This window comes from Globicephala melas, chromosome 5 (assembly GCF_963455315.2).
Source record: "Globicephala melas chromosome 5, mGloMel1.2, whole genome shotgun sequence".
Lineage (NCBI taxonomy): Eukaryota > Metazoa > Chordata > Mammalia > Artiodactyla > Delphinidae > Globicephala > Globicephala melas.
Window position 1 is genome coordinate 12,923,799 of NC_083318.1, and position 17,123 is coordinate 12,940,921.

The following is a 17,123-nucleotide window of genomic DNA, read 5'->3' on the forward strand; positions in this document are numbered from 1 at the left end:
TTTCATTTAAAGTTCCCAAACTCCCATTTACAGAAGTGTATGACAAGGCAGCCCTACAGAGAAACCTTTGTATAAAATTGATGGCCTCTCACCAGATTTAATCATCAAAACACCTGAAAACCGGACTTTGATGAATCAGGAACTGAGAATATGCTATTTTCACTCCAGCTAGGAAGGCTGGTGGTCTGGAGGGGGAGGTTTCACACTTGAATTTCACTGCACTATATATTTAAACTATAGTATGTTTTCAAACTGAAATATGAAGTGTTGGGAATTTTGAGATTTATAACAGAACTGGCTTACCATAATAAGAGTTCAGAAATAATGGAATTTGTTTTTTCATTCATTCTTTCAGGACTTGAGTACTTCATATAAGTTTCCAAGTGAAGTTGCTATTCATTAAATTCTCTTGAGTTTTTGTTTATTTGCTATTGTCATCGTTTGTTTTGTTAAGGATATTCACTTTTGCAATCCCCAGAACTGAATGTGATGTTGCCACAAGATTAGAACTACAGAGTGTTATTTAGAACAAGTTTTAACTAAACAAGGATTTAACTTATAAGTAATCTAAACTGTTTTCAGAGAGGCAAACAAAAGGACAGGCAAATTTCTCAGGATCAGATTCCACTTCACTCCAGTGCAACACAAGAATCCTTGGCCAGCATTTATGCTATTTTCCTCCTCTTCTTTTCCATGCCACCCAAATTCAAAGGCTGATAAGGAAAAGAAACAGTCTATCTTTAAGCTGAAGGTCTCAAAATCAACCATTGGTATATAAATAAATAAATATATTAATATATATATAAATAAATATATATTATATATAAACATATATACAGATAAATATAACTATTGCTATATAAATAAATTGGTTCCTCAGAGAGTCAGTGAAAGTGTTGGTAGCTGGACAAAGAAGACTAGATATACCTTTAACATACAAAACATTCCTGAATCCAAGTGCCCAATAATTTAATGATGTAATGATTAATGGACTTACTCTAGTTCACTCAATCAATATTGCTCAGAGTATTTTAGGTTAAGTTAACACTTATTCTGACAGATGACCTGCAATGCCACCCCTACAAGAAAATTGTCATATTTAGAAATTAAATAATGTATTAAAGTGTAACATTGATTAGAAGCTATAATATTCACCTCCATGTTTTCAAAGCACTGAAATGTCCTTAGGGCAAAATTTACAGCTGTTCATTTTTCTACTTCAGGTCTCAACACTATGCAATGTATCACTGGAATTTTAACAGAAACATCTCATGTTCTTTCTTGATTTTCCAAAGATCTATTTCAGGGAAAAGAAAACTTGCCAGAAAGGATGAGTTGATGGGAAAGAAGCACCCTAACAATTATTTTCTCTTATCGTTTATTTAAAAAAAAAACATTATTAGTAAAAGATACGGCAGAAGAGTCATGTTCAATTAGATGATTTATTTCTAGCATGTTGTTGGAACATTTACAGTGGTAGCAGACAATGATTTTACTTCAGCTGTCCAACTGAGGCCAAAAGGTGGTGGTACATGGAATTCTATTTGTTAAGTGCTTTTCGTTACGAGCTATAACCTGTGTTGTCAGAAGGTAAAGGATCACAGCAAAGCTCCTTCCACAGCTCTGAGTCTGGCTTCTCCCAGTTGTTTCCCATAATCCACTTCAAGTTGAAAGGTTTGAAATACTCGAGGCGATGGCTTCAGGTCACATAGAAAAAAATTCAAATTTTAAGTATTCAACACACAGCCATGGTTTTATTTATTCATTAAATAAAATTTAAAAGAAAAACATATCCATGCTTTAATTACTTTAAACATTGCTCATTAACGTATCTATTATTTTATTTTAAAATGATATTTATAATAACATATTACATCTTTTTTTACATACATGTATAATTTTTCTTATGTATACAAGTACAGAACTTGCCACAATATTCATTGAGGAGTGAGAAACCATTATTTCTATGCTAATTAATGATTATATATACATATATTTTTTTCTTAATTCAAATCTCACTGAAAAAAGTTTATATGAGCAGTTTGTTGAATTCACATTTTAAGACATGTGAAGATGGTATGAATCCAAGGTTCGCCATGCAATAATAAAGGTATCCTCTCATGTCTTATTGGTAGTTTCTGTGAGTCCCCGATTACTACGAAATACGCTCAACTCACACAGAAATACTGTATACTAATTAAGTACTTTCAGTCATACAACACTCCTCTAAAATGAGCTTTACCTATGTATTATCAAAGTATGCAAGCTTTTACTACCAGCGGCAATGTTACTACTATCATTCATAAAAGCAAACAGAAATCGTACAGTCCTGTACAGTGCCTAGTACAGCCTGAAGGAAGCTGATTCAAGGTGACTGCTATGTAGATTCATTTCCAATTATGTAGGAGTTGATGCAAAATGACAGAGTTGTTAAAGTGTAAAAAGTAGGTCAAACAAAAATGCTGAAAATAATTCACCTGTGCTATACATAAAGAATACAAAAAACTATATAAGTATACGTTACACATACTTAGATATTTATAATTTTACATGTATGTGTATTTTTTTATTTTTTTAACTTTTTAATTTTATATTGGAGTATAGTTGATTAACAATGCTATGTGTAGTTTGAGTGTAGTTGATTAACAATGTTATGTGTAGTTTTTTTAATTTTAGGCACTGTGAAAAAAATGATGAATGCTTACATTATCTTCCCCTCAAAATGCATAGCATCTGAAATGAACAGGTATCAAAACAAAAATCTCAAATATTTATAAAATATAATACATAGGGAATACTTGCAAAAAGAACCATGTTTGGATTTGGGGTTGGAGTTAGGGAGGGCTGAGAAATACACAAGAAAGGTTACTTGGTAGATTTAATTCTACATTTTAGAAAGCTTAATTTACAATTGTTCCTTGGCATTTTCAATTCCAATTAGCTCTTAAAATATAAACCAGAAAATATTTTAAAATAAATTTGGTAAAAATCTCACTATTTGTGAATAGAGCTACTTATTCTAATTATCAGAAATGCAATGAAAATCTTTCTGGGATATAAAAAAATGTAAGGAGTTGTTGTTAAAGCTCTTATCTCCCTCTCACAACTCACTGTAGGTAAAGCCTGAAAGTAAATATATAGTCAAATTATTTGCATACTTACAAGTTAGGCCTTGTCCATCTTCCATCTCTTCATGTGGCATTGAATAGAGGGCTTCATAAATTCTTCTAATCCCTGATCCATGAATTGCATATGAATTCATTTTATCAATACCACGTGGAAAATATTCCCAAGGAAGAAATATAATCCCACTCCACTGGTTCCAGGTAGTGTTGAGTTTAAATTGTGAACTTGGCTCTTACTTTCATAGTTAGGAGGAAATAATCAAAACAGCAATAATTTTCAACTGGCAGATTTAATGCATTAAACAAATAGAACCAAAGTTTAAATTAGACAAAAATGATATAATTGCTTTGTAAGGCAAGCTTGTCAGTCATGGTTCCTAAGTTGAAGACCCATTAGTAATGCCATTGAGTATTCACCCCATTCACAGTTTTATTATTTATAAAAAGTTGAAAGTATTTATGGTCTTCTATAAAACATATAAAATGTCAGATTCAATTTGTACAAACAGCTAATTTTTATAAGGGCATAATGATACTGCTGACCTAAACACTGGTTCTTCATGCTTGGAGCTCTAAGGAAAAGCAACGGAAACTGCTTTGTTTGCTCATTAGCCCTAAATTTATTGTAGTTGTTAATATCTATGCTGATCCCTGGCAGGCAAACCCAGACTATGGAGACCTGTTAAGCAGTCACCTTAGCCCAAGGAACCTGACCTGAATCACAGACACAAGTTCTAATGGAATTCATATGCCCCTACCTGCTCGAGTTAATTATTTCATTCTTTGTCACCATTTCAGAAGCTGATCATATTTATTATATTGGTCACGTTCACTCATTCATCAACAACTATTTTATCAGTTTTGTAAGTAAGTTTTTAGAAATTTTTTGCTGACATCAATTTTTACCTTTCTAAATGGTTCATCTCATTAATGCTTATTAATATAAGGCATAAAAGGGATAGGTTTTGGAAACAATCCATGTCCCAGATAGAGAATACTGGATTCCTTTTTTACTTAGATTATCTCCCCGTAGACTTCCTTCCCCGTTCCCAGACAGATCCTGTCAACCCTAATGAAGAATCTAATATCAACTGAAGTTGGCCAGAATCACTGACAATCCCATTCTAAAAATTACCCATTTGGAAAAAGTGCTGGTCAAGAGCCAAATTACCCTCTCTGCTCTCCCTCAGAGACTGAGAAAACTCAATTTTTAAAAACTGTTCGGAGAACTGCTGTAACAGTGTTGTCCACAGGACAACTGACAACCTCTGTGAAGAGACTAAGCCAAAATCTATGATAATCTATGATAAACATATTCCACTGATCACAGTCATTTCCCTTGACAGTCTACTCTGCATCTAGAGAAGAAAGTATGTGAGGAATTTTATCCAGGGATGCTCGGGAACTAGCTCTACTGTAACTCCATAGAGCTGCCAATAGTTGTCTCCCTTTTAGAATTTTTTTTTTTTAAGAGCACTATAAAAATAAAGGGTCCATTGTCAAATTAATGGAATACAATATACTATTCTGCGGCCAGGACGAATTTGAGTAACTTGCTTGACCTACTTTCAAAACAGAAATTCCTAAGAGTTCTCCATTATGACTATAATTTCTTGATTCATTTTAACATGCTAAGTGTATCATACGGATGCCATTTTTCCAAAAGCCATTTTCAAAAAAAGATATTTTTATAAAGATCTGAGCCCACTGAGCTTCAACAAATGTTAGGATCTAAATAGAACACCATTATCTTCTCCTCATTCCACTTGCTTCTATATCAAGAAACTTAAATCAATTCCTGACTTTATTAAGCTCTGGACTGTCATTCAATGAGTATTTATTAAATGCCTGCCATGTGACAGACACTTTTCAAGGAACTGGGCATACTGGGTCAACAAAACAAAGTCCTTGCCCTCACAGAGCTGATATTCTAGCTACATGCATAAAAGCGACTCTTGAGTAACAGCAGACACCTAAGGCAATCATCTTAAATCCCTTTACCATTTACCAAGAGAAGAACAGGATGCCGTTTTTGATTTGCTGAAAGCACTGCAGAAAAACTGATTTATGTTTAGAACCCAGACTATAGCAGTAAATCATTATCCAGCTGAATAACCTTTTTATTCACCATCTGCTATTCCCTTCTGCTTGAGAAGAGTACAATTCTAAGAGGTCAAAGAGGATGCCCACCTTCTACACCAACATGTTCCCATTGTCTAGCACACTTAACATTTGTGGAATGACTAATGAGCATTAGGCCAAGTAATATATGAATAAATGAGTATATTCAAAGGGAACTGTATGACCGTGGTTGATTTAACATCCTTAATTATTCACAGTATCATCTTTCTTGCTTCTCAAAGTGACTCTGTCAAAGTGACCTTCCTGTTATATTAGGCAGCAGGCAAGATCCTAAGAAAAACTGTAAACGTGCTTGTCATAGATTGAAGTAGCTATTTCTGTGCTCTTCGCCCACCCCCAGCCCTTCCCTTCCTCTACCTCCCAACATTTGGATATTCTGCTGCTAATTTCTTTAAATTCTGCTCTAAGTGGTGAAGCAAAAGATTCCATATGGTAGCTGCAAGAGGGAACCAATGTGCCATTTATGTGTTACCACAAAAGAGAGCTCCCTTGACTCCCCAACTGCAGCATCATCAGCCTTCCACCTACCCTCTCAAACCCTACTTGTTTTTCCTGCTGAACTGCTCATGGTTTATTATTTTTTTAATTGGAAAAATTTAAACCTGATTCAGGAGCCACATTAAAATCTGGTCCTCAAAATATTGCAGGACAATCTCTTCAAGGTTTATGGTGACTATTTCTGCAATGTCGCAGAAGGGCTTGTTTAAGCATTTGAGTAGAACCAGAGAAGCTTGTTTGAGAAAAGCTTTGCCTCTCACTGAGGCATTCCTGCACAGTTTCTTTGTAACTAGGATAGATTTTCATTCCAGCAAGAAAATAAGTGAAGCTCTTCAACATTCTTCCTGAAACACCATCTTGGCCATCAACTTTGCCTGATTAAGATTACAATAGAGAATTTCCTGGTGGTCCAGTGGTTAGGACTCTGTGCTTCAACTGCCAGGGTTTGATCCCTGGTCAGGGAACTAAGATCTCACAAGCCGCGTAGCGTGGCCAAAAAAAAAAAAAAAGATTACAATAGTCTTCTATCAATTAGCAACACATAATAGAAGGCATCATCATAGTGTACTAGCTGTTGCTTCCCACTGTGAATTTTCTGTCACATAGTTCTTATTACAAACCTAGCCAAGATCATTTATATTTGAGAGGAATTGATTAAAGTGGTCATTTTAAAAAAATTGCGTGATTGTAAGGTATTTAGAAAAATACAAATTCCTAGGAGCCTTTCAAGATCTCCTAAATCTGAATATTAAGAGAAGATCCAATGCCTAGAACAGTGCCTTGCACACAGTAGATGCACACTAAGTATCAGTTAAAAGAATAATGTATGAGCTATTAAGTCCCACACTGCAGTGTTTCATTCCCTGAAGATAGACAGTTCATTCTGTGGACAGAATCATTAGGATTTTCCCCACCTGAACTCTTTGCTAGTCAAGACTTCCCCTGGAATGTGAGGTCCTTGAAGGAAGGAGCTCTGACGGTCTTTTTCACACATATAACCCCAGCCACATGAACAACACCCTGTACGTGGTAAATGTTGAATGAATGAATCAGCCGGTGAATCCCCATATTTATCAAGCCCCATACATAATGCCAAGGGTGTTCAATCAGAGTAGAACTCATAATACTAAATACAGGTAAACCTGAGCCAGAAAAGTTGAAAGTTGACATTGATGACTTCAACGCAGTTTAATAGCCTATTTTCTTTCTTCAAATAGTAATATTTACTATTTGGGAAGGATTGTAATGGCTCTCACATAAAGACCAAATTCTTCTTATTTAAACCTGTATAATAATGCCCCATAAAATTGTATACCTACAGCTAAAAATGTGAAATGTATTAGTTTATTAACATTGTAGCAGATTTTGCAGGTGGCACTGGTGTATCAATGAACTTCTAACCTAAAGAACCATCCTCAAAGAAAAGGTATAGTTTCTAACATAGAAGAAAAATTTTTTTTCTTCCTTTCGGAGCTAAGGAGGTTCTTCCTTTCGGAGCTAAGACTCCCAGTGTAGTAGCATGGCTTGGTGTTGTTTGTTGTTTTGTTTTGCTCTGCTTTTTATTTTTTTATTCCAAAACAGAAGCAGAGATATTTAAAGTAGATATAAAGAAAACATATACCAAAAAAAATTTGGAGAAAACTTGTTTTTAAGAAATCCAATCAATATTAACTAAATTAACAAAACATTTTGAAAAAGTGGATACATGTCACTGGAGCAAAAGCTCCAAGAGAGCAGAGACTACACGTTATTTGACTTTGTATCCTTTGCCCCTAACACAGAGCCGGGCCCACAAAAGGTACTCAGTGAAAGTCTGGTAAATGAATGAATGAAAGAATGAATGAATGAATTCATTTCTGCCTAACAAATATATTCAAATAACTAACTTTGTTTTCATTAATCAAAGCCATTTTTTTTTTTTTTTTTCCTGGTACGCGGGCCTCTCACTGCTGTGGCCTCTCCCGTTGCGGAGCACAGGCTCCGGACGCGCAGGCCCAGCGGCCATGGCTCACGGGCCCAGCCACTCTGCGGCATGTGGGATCTTCCCGGACCGGTGCACGAACCCACGTCCCCTGCATCGGCAGGCGGACTCTCAACCACTGCGCCACCAGGGAAGCCCCAAAGCCATTTTTTAACATACCACTTTCAGTGGCAATTTTCTTGATCCTCAAGTGCACATACCTTTTTCCACATATTCAGACAAAATTGTGCTCCAATTTTCAGTGTTGATTATGCTAGATACTACAGAGCCAAACCATTTTAAGAATTCAGCAAAACATTTAACTCTATTTGACACACAAATAGACAGCAGTGTTAAATCTGTCACTTTGTTTCAGTTACCACTACAACTGTTGATGGGATTTTAATCCGGTTAGCATCTACTTAACAAACAATATACTCACAGCTCTCAGTTTTCATTTTTCCGCTTTTACAAAGTAGAAAGTTAAATGGTAAAATTAATAGAGCTGTAAAAAATATAGTACCAGATTTATTTTAATGACAGTGTGAGTGTCACTGATTTAGAACAGCTGCTCTCTAAATAAACAGACTCAGGGCCTAGTAACTGTACAGAAAAAGGTCTATTGCTGGGGCCTGAAGACCTGTTGGCAGGTCACTGCCCAGTTACGATTACTGGTCTCAGTGGCAGTTTCCCCATAGCTCAAAAAACTGCCCAGCTGCTTTTGTATGCAGTGGTTCCTAGATCGATTTCTTACTGGAACAGATTCCTCACAAACAAGGATAATCCTTTATTTGAGGTTTAGCCACTTGAATTCCTCTCTGTACTCTTCACTGTCAGGCTTTGCAATTGTTATTTATCCTTGGTAGAATGCGCTTACTATTGTAGTTATGGCACTTTTCACTCTAAGCCCCTCTTTTCAGCGTCTTCAAGAGAGAAAGGTCTTTAGCTAGAAGTTTCTCATGCTTGCTGACAGTCTGGAAATGATTTATTTTAGAAGAGAATAGAGGTGAAAGGAGTAGAAGGAAAGGTCATTATTCCACCATCTTTGAGAACCTATCAGTTAATCACTGGTTTATTGCTAAATGAAATGTGATGGCTTTCAAGATTTAATTTTATTGCTTTTATCCTTAAGAAGTAACACTAAAATATTTTACAGTCTCATAAGTAGAGTAAATCCAACAGGCTAAAAAGGTTCCCTGTGGCTAAATTAATTTTAATTTATTCTCTCTCATATTAGGTAAAGTGGATTACTGCAACACTAGACAATGAAAAAATGCTTTAATCTTATACATATTTATAAACACATTTACAAATATATTTTTAATGTATGGATCTACAGATAAAAAATATTTATTTTGTGGGTATGCTTTCAGATGTTTTCAAGACTAGCTTCTTCCACACACATGAAAGAGTCCATAGTAATCAGAACTGTCACTCTTTAAAACCTCTACTTAATTTCCTGATATTTTAATCCATTGATTTCCAAAGCTTTTTCTCCACGAGAATTATTGCATATATACCTAGAACTAAATTATAAAACGGTTACTGAAAGAATTATTTAACAGTATTTCAAAATATATCAAACTCACTCTGGGCTTTCTGATTCTGCTACATAGAAATAAAATATTTACTTCTTTATTTCTTTAATTTCTTTAGAGAATAGCAAGATTCAAGGCCATCTGTTGCTTTTGTGTCTTCTTTTTCTAATAAAAGAGTTTCTTTGAAGTAAATTATTGCCAATTACACGTTCATCCAGGGAGAATAGAAAAAATAGTGAGTGGATTTGCTCAAAAGACTATTCCAACTTCACAAGTGTGAAGTCTTCAATATAGACTATTTAAACAGTAGAGACTAGAGTGGAAAATATACAGAGACTAAAACTAAATACTATAACTACTAAGAATTTAAAGGAACCTTGTCATTATCTTTTTAATTAGATGCAAAAGCAAGCTGTTTATGAAAGTTAAGACCCCTATACTTATGTCTGATTTCTTATGCTAACCTTAAAGACTCTACAATGAAAACTCACTGAAATACTGAGTCCACATACAGGTAATAACTTCTCAAAACCAAGCTTATATATCAGAAACAGAAAGTATACATAAAAATATAAAGTTATAAATCATGTTTATTATTATATTTTTATTATCTGAGCTCTAGAACTGGATTTTGTCTCATCTTCGTAATTCCAAAATGTAAAATTAAAATAAATAACCTGTGTTTTTTCCTCTAAGAATGTTTGACTCAGGGTAAGACTAACAGTAAGCCATTACTAAATTTAAATTCTCCTTTCTCCTCTTAGGGCAGGATCAATAAGTTAGAAGTAAGCTGGACATGAATATTGTACATCAGGAAGTTCCCCCAAAGAAGACACTATATCCAGGATAGAACTCAACATGTTATATAAACAGTGCACTGGAGCCAGCCTCACCTGAACTGGAGTTGTCTTAGCTATTGTCCAGAAAGCATAAGCAGGAACATAAGGAAAGATTCTCTTTTTTCCTCCATATTCAGAATAACACATTGGTATCACCTTCCTGGGTACAGGGGACAAGCGTGACTGTTGCCTAACTTCCCAACGTTGAAAACAATTATGCTCACTTGAAAAATCCTTTTTCAGCAGAAAAGTATTACTTCTCACAAATTCTTAAATGGAATACAATTTTATGTCCAATCAAACATTATTATTACTACGTATGAACCACAGTAGGACGATCTGGCAGGTATATTATTTGGGGCACAAATCCCAACCTGTGTTTAAAAAAAAAAAAAAGCATTACATACAATGCTCAGTTAGATGTTAGCCAGGGTTCAAAACGAAAATGTATGCACGAGCCATTCAGAGCTCACAAATAAATAAAAATGCAAAGGTCAGCAATGGTCTTTCTTCCTCACTGTTACTAAGCCTTCGAAATAAGCTCAGGAAATGTATGCAGGTGGTTTTTTGATTAATTTGATAGAGGTACAGCCATGGAACAAATTTACAAGTGATTTGCAGGCAGGCTGGCATTACTGAAATGAACGGTGCTATTACTATGATTTATGCTACTATTCCTAACACAAATGATAAAGTGAAATTTACAGTCCTTAATTACCACCATGAAAAATTGGGAGGGAGAAAAAAGAGCAAAGATTGGTAATTTGCAAACTTGTCAGTAAGGCAAGATGCAAAAATCCATTTGCTTTACTTAAAAATAAAAGATACTGCATAAATGGGCATTGCTATATTGTTATCAACCCACTGGAGAAGGGAAGGGAGTTAAAAAAAAAAAAAACAAATGACCAAAATGTAACCCTGAGATGCCAGGTAGTGTGGTTCAGGAAAACAGCTGATAAAATGTGGCCTCTATTTATTAAAAGCAGGAAGGCAACAAAATACAACACTACACTATACTTTATTTGGGCCAATCACAAAGGCCCAGCTTGCTCTTCAAATCACTTCCTTTCAAATGTTCTATAGTGGGAAAAAAAAAGAAAATTAAAGAAATCATATCTGTAATTTTTAACTAAATGTTTTTCTCTTGTCCTATTCATATCCAAATAGCACTGAGAATCTGTTAGGATATTCAGAGATGTTTACACAGACATTGCTATTCACAGAACTCTAACAAAGCTTTGCAGAGGCACCTGTTCTGAGACGCATGGCTCAAGCGCTGCATTTGTCAAGAGGTTGGAGATTATGTGAATGCCTAGTTTCCTGGGCCCATGGCCGTTTGTTCTCTCCATCTTCCATAACTTCCTACTTTATGGTCCAGCCAGGCTTTATTTCCAATACTCATTCCCTCACATGACTAACCTACTATTAGGGAATGCCTAGGGTTCTAATGGACCTTCTAATCACTATTTGTTACGTTTGGTTCAATATATAGTAATTCCATTCAGTGGTCATTCACACTACTTCACGGACCGCTGCATAGCAAAACTCCGCAAAGTTACAAGGCATGGCAACTGGTTGTATATAACAGGCAAGAGAGATGGAACAATCAAAGATGGCAGAAGTTTCTTGTCTGCCTGATTTAGAAAATAATGGTGCAACTTTAGATAGAGGTGCACAACCAAGACCTGGAAACTGATAAGTTAGTTTCAGTAATGTTAAGTCTGAGTTGCTGTCAGGATACCCAGATGCAGATACGCAGTAAACATTAATAGGAATGTAGGACTGATGCTCTGGAGAAAACTTTAGCCCAGTTATATAGATGTTTGAGAAATCTGAACAGAAATTAAGGTTGAAGGCATGGAAGAGGATCAGATGGTCACAGTGGGGATGTAAAAACAAGAGACCTAACAGCAGAAACAAAGAGAAGACATATTTGGAGGGCTGGAATTAAAGAAAATAATGAGATCAGAAAGGACTAATCAGAGAATAGGAGGAGTCTGAAAAGAATTTCAAGAAGAAAGAAATGATCATCAATGTCACATGCTGTATAGAAATCAGGAAGAATGAGAAAATTCCATTAAATCTGTTGACCAAGATAACTTCAACACACAAAAACCAAAATACAAGATTCTGAGAAATAAACACACATAAGAAAAAGGAGCTGCAAGTGTAGAGTTTTCCTATTAGAAATCAAACAAGAAAAGATTTAAGAGAACACTATGGAGATGAATTAGGAGAAAGCGCTTTATATAGTAGATATAAAGCATACATGTGTCTTATCGATTTCTGATTTCCTGCCACTTCTTAAAAATTTCTTCTTTCATCACTGGGATATTATAGTGTATGGAAAAAGCCTTCAGATAGGTCTTTTATGGAGTTTATCCTTTTTGTATGTAGGACCTCAGTGATCATGATGGACTATTTTCCTTGCCTTGTTCCCAGAAAGCCTAAAAACATGTGTGCATTCTACAACCAAGTACTTTCTCCATTTCTACTTCCTATCAACTCAGGCTTCCTTCCCACTCCATAAATCTTCTTTTTTTAAAGCACCATTTTCTCCATTTCCATAACCTTCCTCCTGAGATTTTAAATTATAATAAAATTTTCACATCTTCTCTAATAACCTCCTTACTTCAAATTCATAAATTTCACACTTTTCCCTCAGGAATTTTCCATACCTCCATTCATCTTTATTTGGATAGTATCTCTTTTTCAAAAGTATTTGCTAAGTTATATTTTCATCACCATACTTGAAATGCAACACATGGAATTTGCAATGCTCTGCTTCCTCTAATTTATATTTCTTTTAACATTTTCATCAATAGTTAATATTAACTACAATTTGAAGGCTTATCCTATGCACTAAACTTTTAATATACTGTCTGACATTCATTGTCTCATTTCATCATCTCTAAAAACCTTTGAAGTGATTGTTTTTATTCTCTCCAATTCACAGATAAAGGAAACTGAGTGTCAGAAAGGTTAGGTCACTCATCCAAAGTCACACAGCAACTAAGCAACAGAGCTGGCTCGGAGTTTGTACCCATGTCCATTTGACTCCAATGTTCATCACTTACATTGCAGAAAATTCTATCTCAATCCTTTTAGTCTTACTTTATAAGAATATCAATTGTCAATTAATGTATTTTCATTATTGGAACATTGCACAGGACAATTAAATGCTCATTAGTGAAAGCAGGCCTCTATCAATTCTGGTTCATTCTAACTCAAAATACTCAAAAGGACAGATTTCAAGAATTGTTTTGTTCCTTCTTCTATCCTCTCTTCACACTTTATCAAGCAGTATCCTGTCTTGCAAGAGACCCAGGTTGTTTTAATGGGTCTTTCCCTCCGTCACTCTCCCTTGTTTTTTCCTCTATCTTAATTACTCTGAATTCTTTATTGGTAGATAGCATAAATGTGCACAAGACCACCAAAATTTCAAATTACCCTTAATTTTCGTTAATATTATGATACCCACATCTTCTAGAGTTGATTTTAGTACATATATTCTTTTTTGTCATATATAATATATATCATGTATCTATAACATAAGTATATAAACACACAGTTTAATGGTATTAAATTAGCAGTATATATATTAGGTAGCTTTATATTATGTAGCTTAGTATGCATATGTTAAATTTTTATTTTTATCATATTTTATATATTTATATGCACATGTATATGTAATTTAATGGTATTAAACCAGCATGTTTTATATTAAGTCATTCTCAAACAATACATAGGTTGGTTTTTTAAAACATTCCTTTCATAACTTTTCTCTCCTTTCTACTTTCACAATTGGAATGCTAGCTATATTCATGTCTTCTCAAGCACATTAAGGATCAAAAAGTACAATTACATTTAAAACAAAAGAGGGGACGTTCCTGGTGGAGCAGTGGTTAAGAATCCACCTGCCAGTGCAGGGGACATGGATTCCATCCCTGGTCCGGGAAGATCCCACATGCCACGGAGCAACTAAGCCCGTGTGCCACAACTATTGAGCCTGCACTCTAGAGCCTGTGAGCCACAACTACTGAGCCCTCATGCCACAACTACTGAAGCCCATGCACCTAGAGCCCTGCTCCACAACAAGAGAAGCCACCATAATGAGAAGCCCATGCACTGCAACAAAGAGTAGCCCCTGCTCGCCGCAACTAGAGAAAACCCACGCGCAGCAAGGAAGACCTAAGGCAGCCAAAAATAAACAAATTAATTAAAAAAAAAAGAGTTCTAGAGCCAGAGTGGGTTTGACTGTCACTCTGCCACTTATTAAAAAATAATAAAAGAAAAGAAAAGAGAAGATGTCATACCTCTGTCTATGTGATACTTTTTCTAGAACTTCACTGTTCAATACTGTAGCCATTAGCCACACCTGGCAATTTAAACTTAAATTTGAATTAATTAAAATTAAATAAAGTTAAAATTTAGTTTCTCAGTTGCAATAGCCACATTTCGTGTGGCTAGTGGCTACCATTTGGGGCAGAGCATACACAGCACATTTTCCAACATCACAGAAATTTCTATTGGACAGTGCTGATCTAAGAAAATTCAACAGATAAGTCAATCTTTAGTATGTCTTGCTATTTTGCTTAAAATTATTCCCCGCCATGAATGAATAAAGAAAATGTAGTATATACATACAGTGAAATACTATTTGGACTTTTAAAAAGAAGGAAATTCTGCAATATGTTACAACATGGATGAATCTTGAGGACATTATGCTAAGGGAAATAATAAGCCAGTCACAGAAAGAAAAACGTAGTATGATTCCATTTACATGAAGTGTCTAAAATAGTCAACTTCATAGAATCAAAGAGTAAAATCCAGGGGCGGGAGGAACGTGACATGGCGAATTACTAATCAATAAGCATAAAGTTTTGGTTTAGCAAAATGAATAAGCTCTAGGGGTCTGCAGTACAACACTGTACCTACAGTCAACAATAACATATTATACACTCAAAAATTTAAGAAGGTAGATCTCATGTTTTTTGTTTTTACCACAATAAAATAATATTTTAAAAAACATAGGACTATATCTGGGCACGGTTCTGAGGGAAACAAATGACCAATAACAAATTATTCTCTTACCATTAAAAAGAAATTATCTTCTTTCCTACCTTTTACTTTTTTTAATTGCTAACGCTTAGTCTTTATAAATTTTTCTACTCACTACCACTTTTAAATAACAGTCTTGGAAATATTTTACAATGTAAGATCAATAATGCAAATGTCCTCCAATTCAAAAAAGTCTTCCATGACTTTTTCTTAAATAAAATAGCCAAGAGATCTTGAACCACTTTTTATTTCCCCTTGCTCCAAAATTTAAATAACAAAACAAAGTAAAACAAGCCATCCTAATAGAGTGAGCAATTCTTTGTAAACTCCAGTGATAAGGCCACTGTCCATACAGTGGGTATGGTCCTTTGCTAAGAATTTTGTTTCTAGAGCTGGAAGAGAACTCCTCAATAGCGTGTTACACTTTTTATAGACAGGTCATTATTTCAGCTCCTAAGTCCTATATTTCTACCACTGTCAGCAATTTTACAACAGACTTCTGGTTTTTTCCTTGCTTCCCCATTTTCTGAGATGTTTCAAACCGAAAGAATACACATGTGAAAAGCTGTCATGACAAAAGTTAGGGTTGTAATCTATATTCATGGACCACACAGAGAATAACTGGCCAACATATACATCAAACCTTTAATCTTGACCTTCTTAGCACACACTCTTTGACTGAGATATCCTTGACAACAAAAAGTTTATGCCTGAATGTATTTCTACTAGAAAAAAGATACATCTTCTACTGTGTCTTTTCTTAATGATTAAAAAGAATTACCAAAACACACACCAAGTATTTTAAATATGAAAACTAGAAAAGGCAGCTAAAACTGTTGAAAGCAGTTACCCATGGAACAAGACCGGAGGGAGGAATAATGGGCCAAAGGTATATTGTATTCAGTCCTATAAGCCTTTCAGTAGTTTTTTTTTAATTTATGTATTTTATTTTTGGCTTCATTGGGTCTTCGTTGCTGTGTGCAGGATTTCTCTAGCTGCAGCGAGCGGGGGCTACTCTTCATTGCGGTGCGCGGGCTTCTCACTGCGGTGGCTTCTCTTGTTGCGCAGCACGGGCTCTAGGCGCACGGGCCTCAGTAGTTGTGGCTCATGGGCTCTAGAGCACAGGCCTAGATTTTTTTTTAAAGCAATTTTATCATTAAAAAAATTATTTGTAAAAGGCACATGGTTTAAAAATCTACTGAAGGACTTCCCTGGTGGAGAAGTGGTTAAGAATCCGCCTGCCAATGCAGGGAACACGGGTTCAATCCCTGGTCGGGGAAGATCCCACATGCTGGAGAGCAACTAATCCCGTGCACCACAACTACTGAGCCCGCGCGTGCTGCAGCTACTGATGCCCACACGCCTAGAGCCTGTGCTCTGCCACAAGAGAAGCCACTGCAATGAGAAGCCAGCGCACCACAGTGAAGAGTAGAGCCCACCACTCGCCACAACCAGAGAAAGCCCACACGCAGCAACGAAGACCCAACGCAGCCAAAGATAAATACATAAATAAATTTATTATAAAAAAATCTAGGGACACAACCTGATTGTCCACCAATTGAGGAACATGTCAATTTTACATATTAGAATAAAACGTGTGAACAACTGCAAAATACGTGAATTTGGAAAATATTTGACTTTTGCCATATATCTATATCTATATATATATATCTGCCCTTGATTCTATTTACAAAAACATCTTAATTAATGGCTCTTCCCAATTTATTAAGAAGAATATACAATTTTTTAAACTTTTAAAATATTTAAAAAACTGTTTTTATGGATACACACATGTTTAAAAAGGCAAGAAAACACTATGAAAATGATACAAACCAACTTTAGAATACTGAAAGTTGAAAAAACTGGAAAAGGTAGGAAGAGGAGACAAGAGAAGGAAGCATAAGGGATAAGAAATAGTTATTGGCTGTGTCTATAAGGATTTATTTTTTAATATCTGTTA

The 17,123-nt window shown here is 35.3% G+C and overlaps 1 protein-coding gene across 2 annotated transcripts in view; it reads right to left on the minus strand.

Annotated features, from left to right (window-relative positions):
* Positions 1-1,446: 1,446 nt before the first annotated feature.
* The window catches only part of C5H4orf33 (chromosome 5 C4orf33 homolog), a 90,222-nt gene continuing 74,545 nt past the window's right edge, over positions 1,447-17,123 (minus strand). Inside the window, exons 11-12 of one of the 2 annotated variants that reach the window (XR_009563852.1) lie at positions 3,163-3,361; positions 1,447-1,697 (exon numbers count right to left, since the gene is read on the minus strand). The gene's annotated coding sequence lies outside the window, so the exon portion shown is untranslated. Of the gene's footprint in view, positions 1,698-2,959; positions 3,362-17,123 lie in introns of those variants that run through there. The other variant, XR_009563851.2, reaches the window with a different exon arrangement.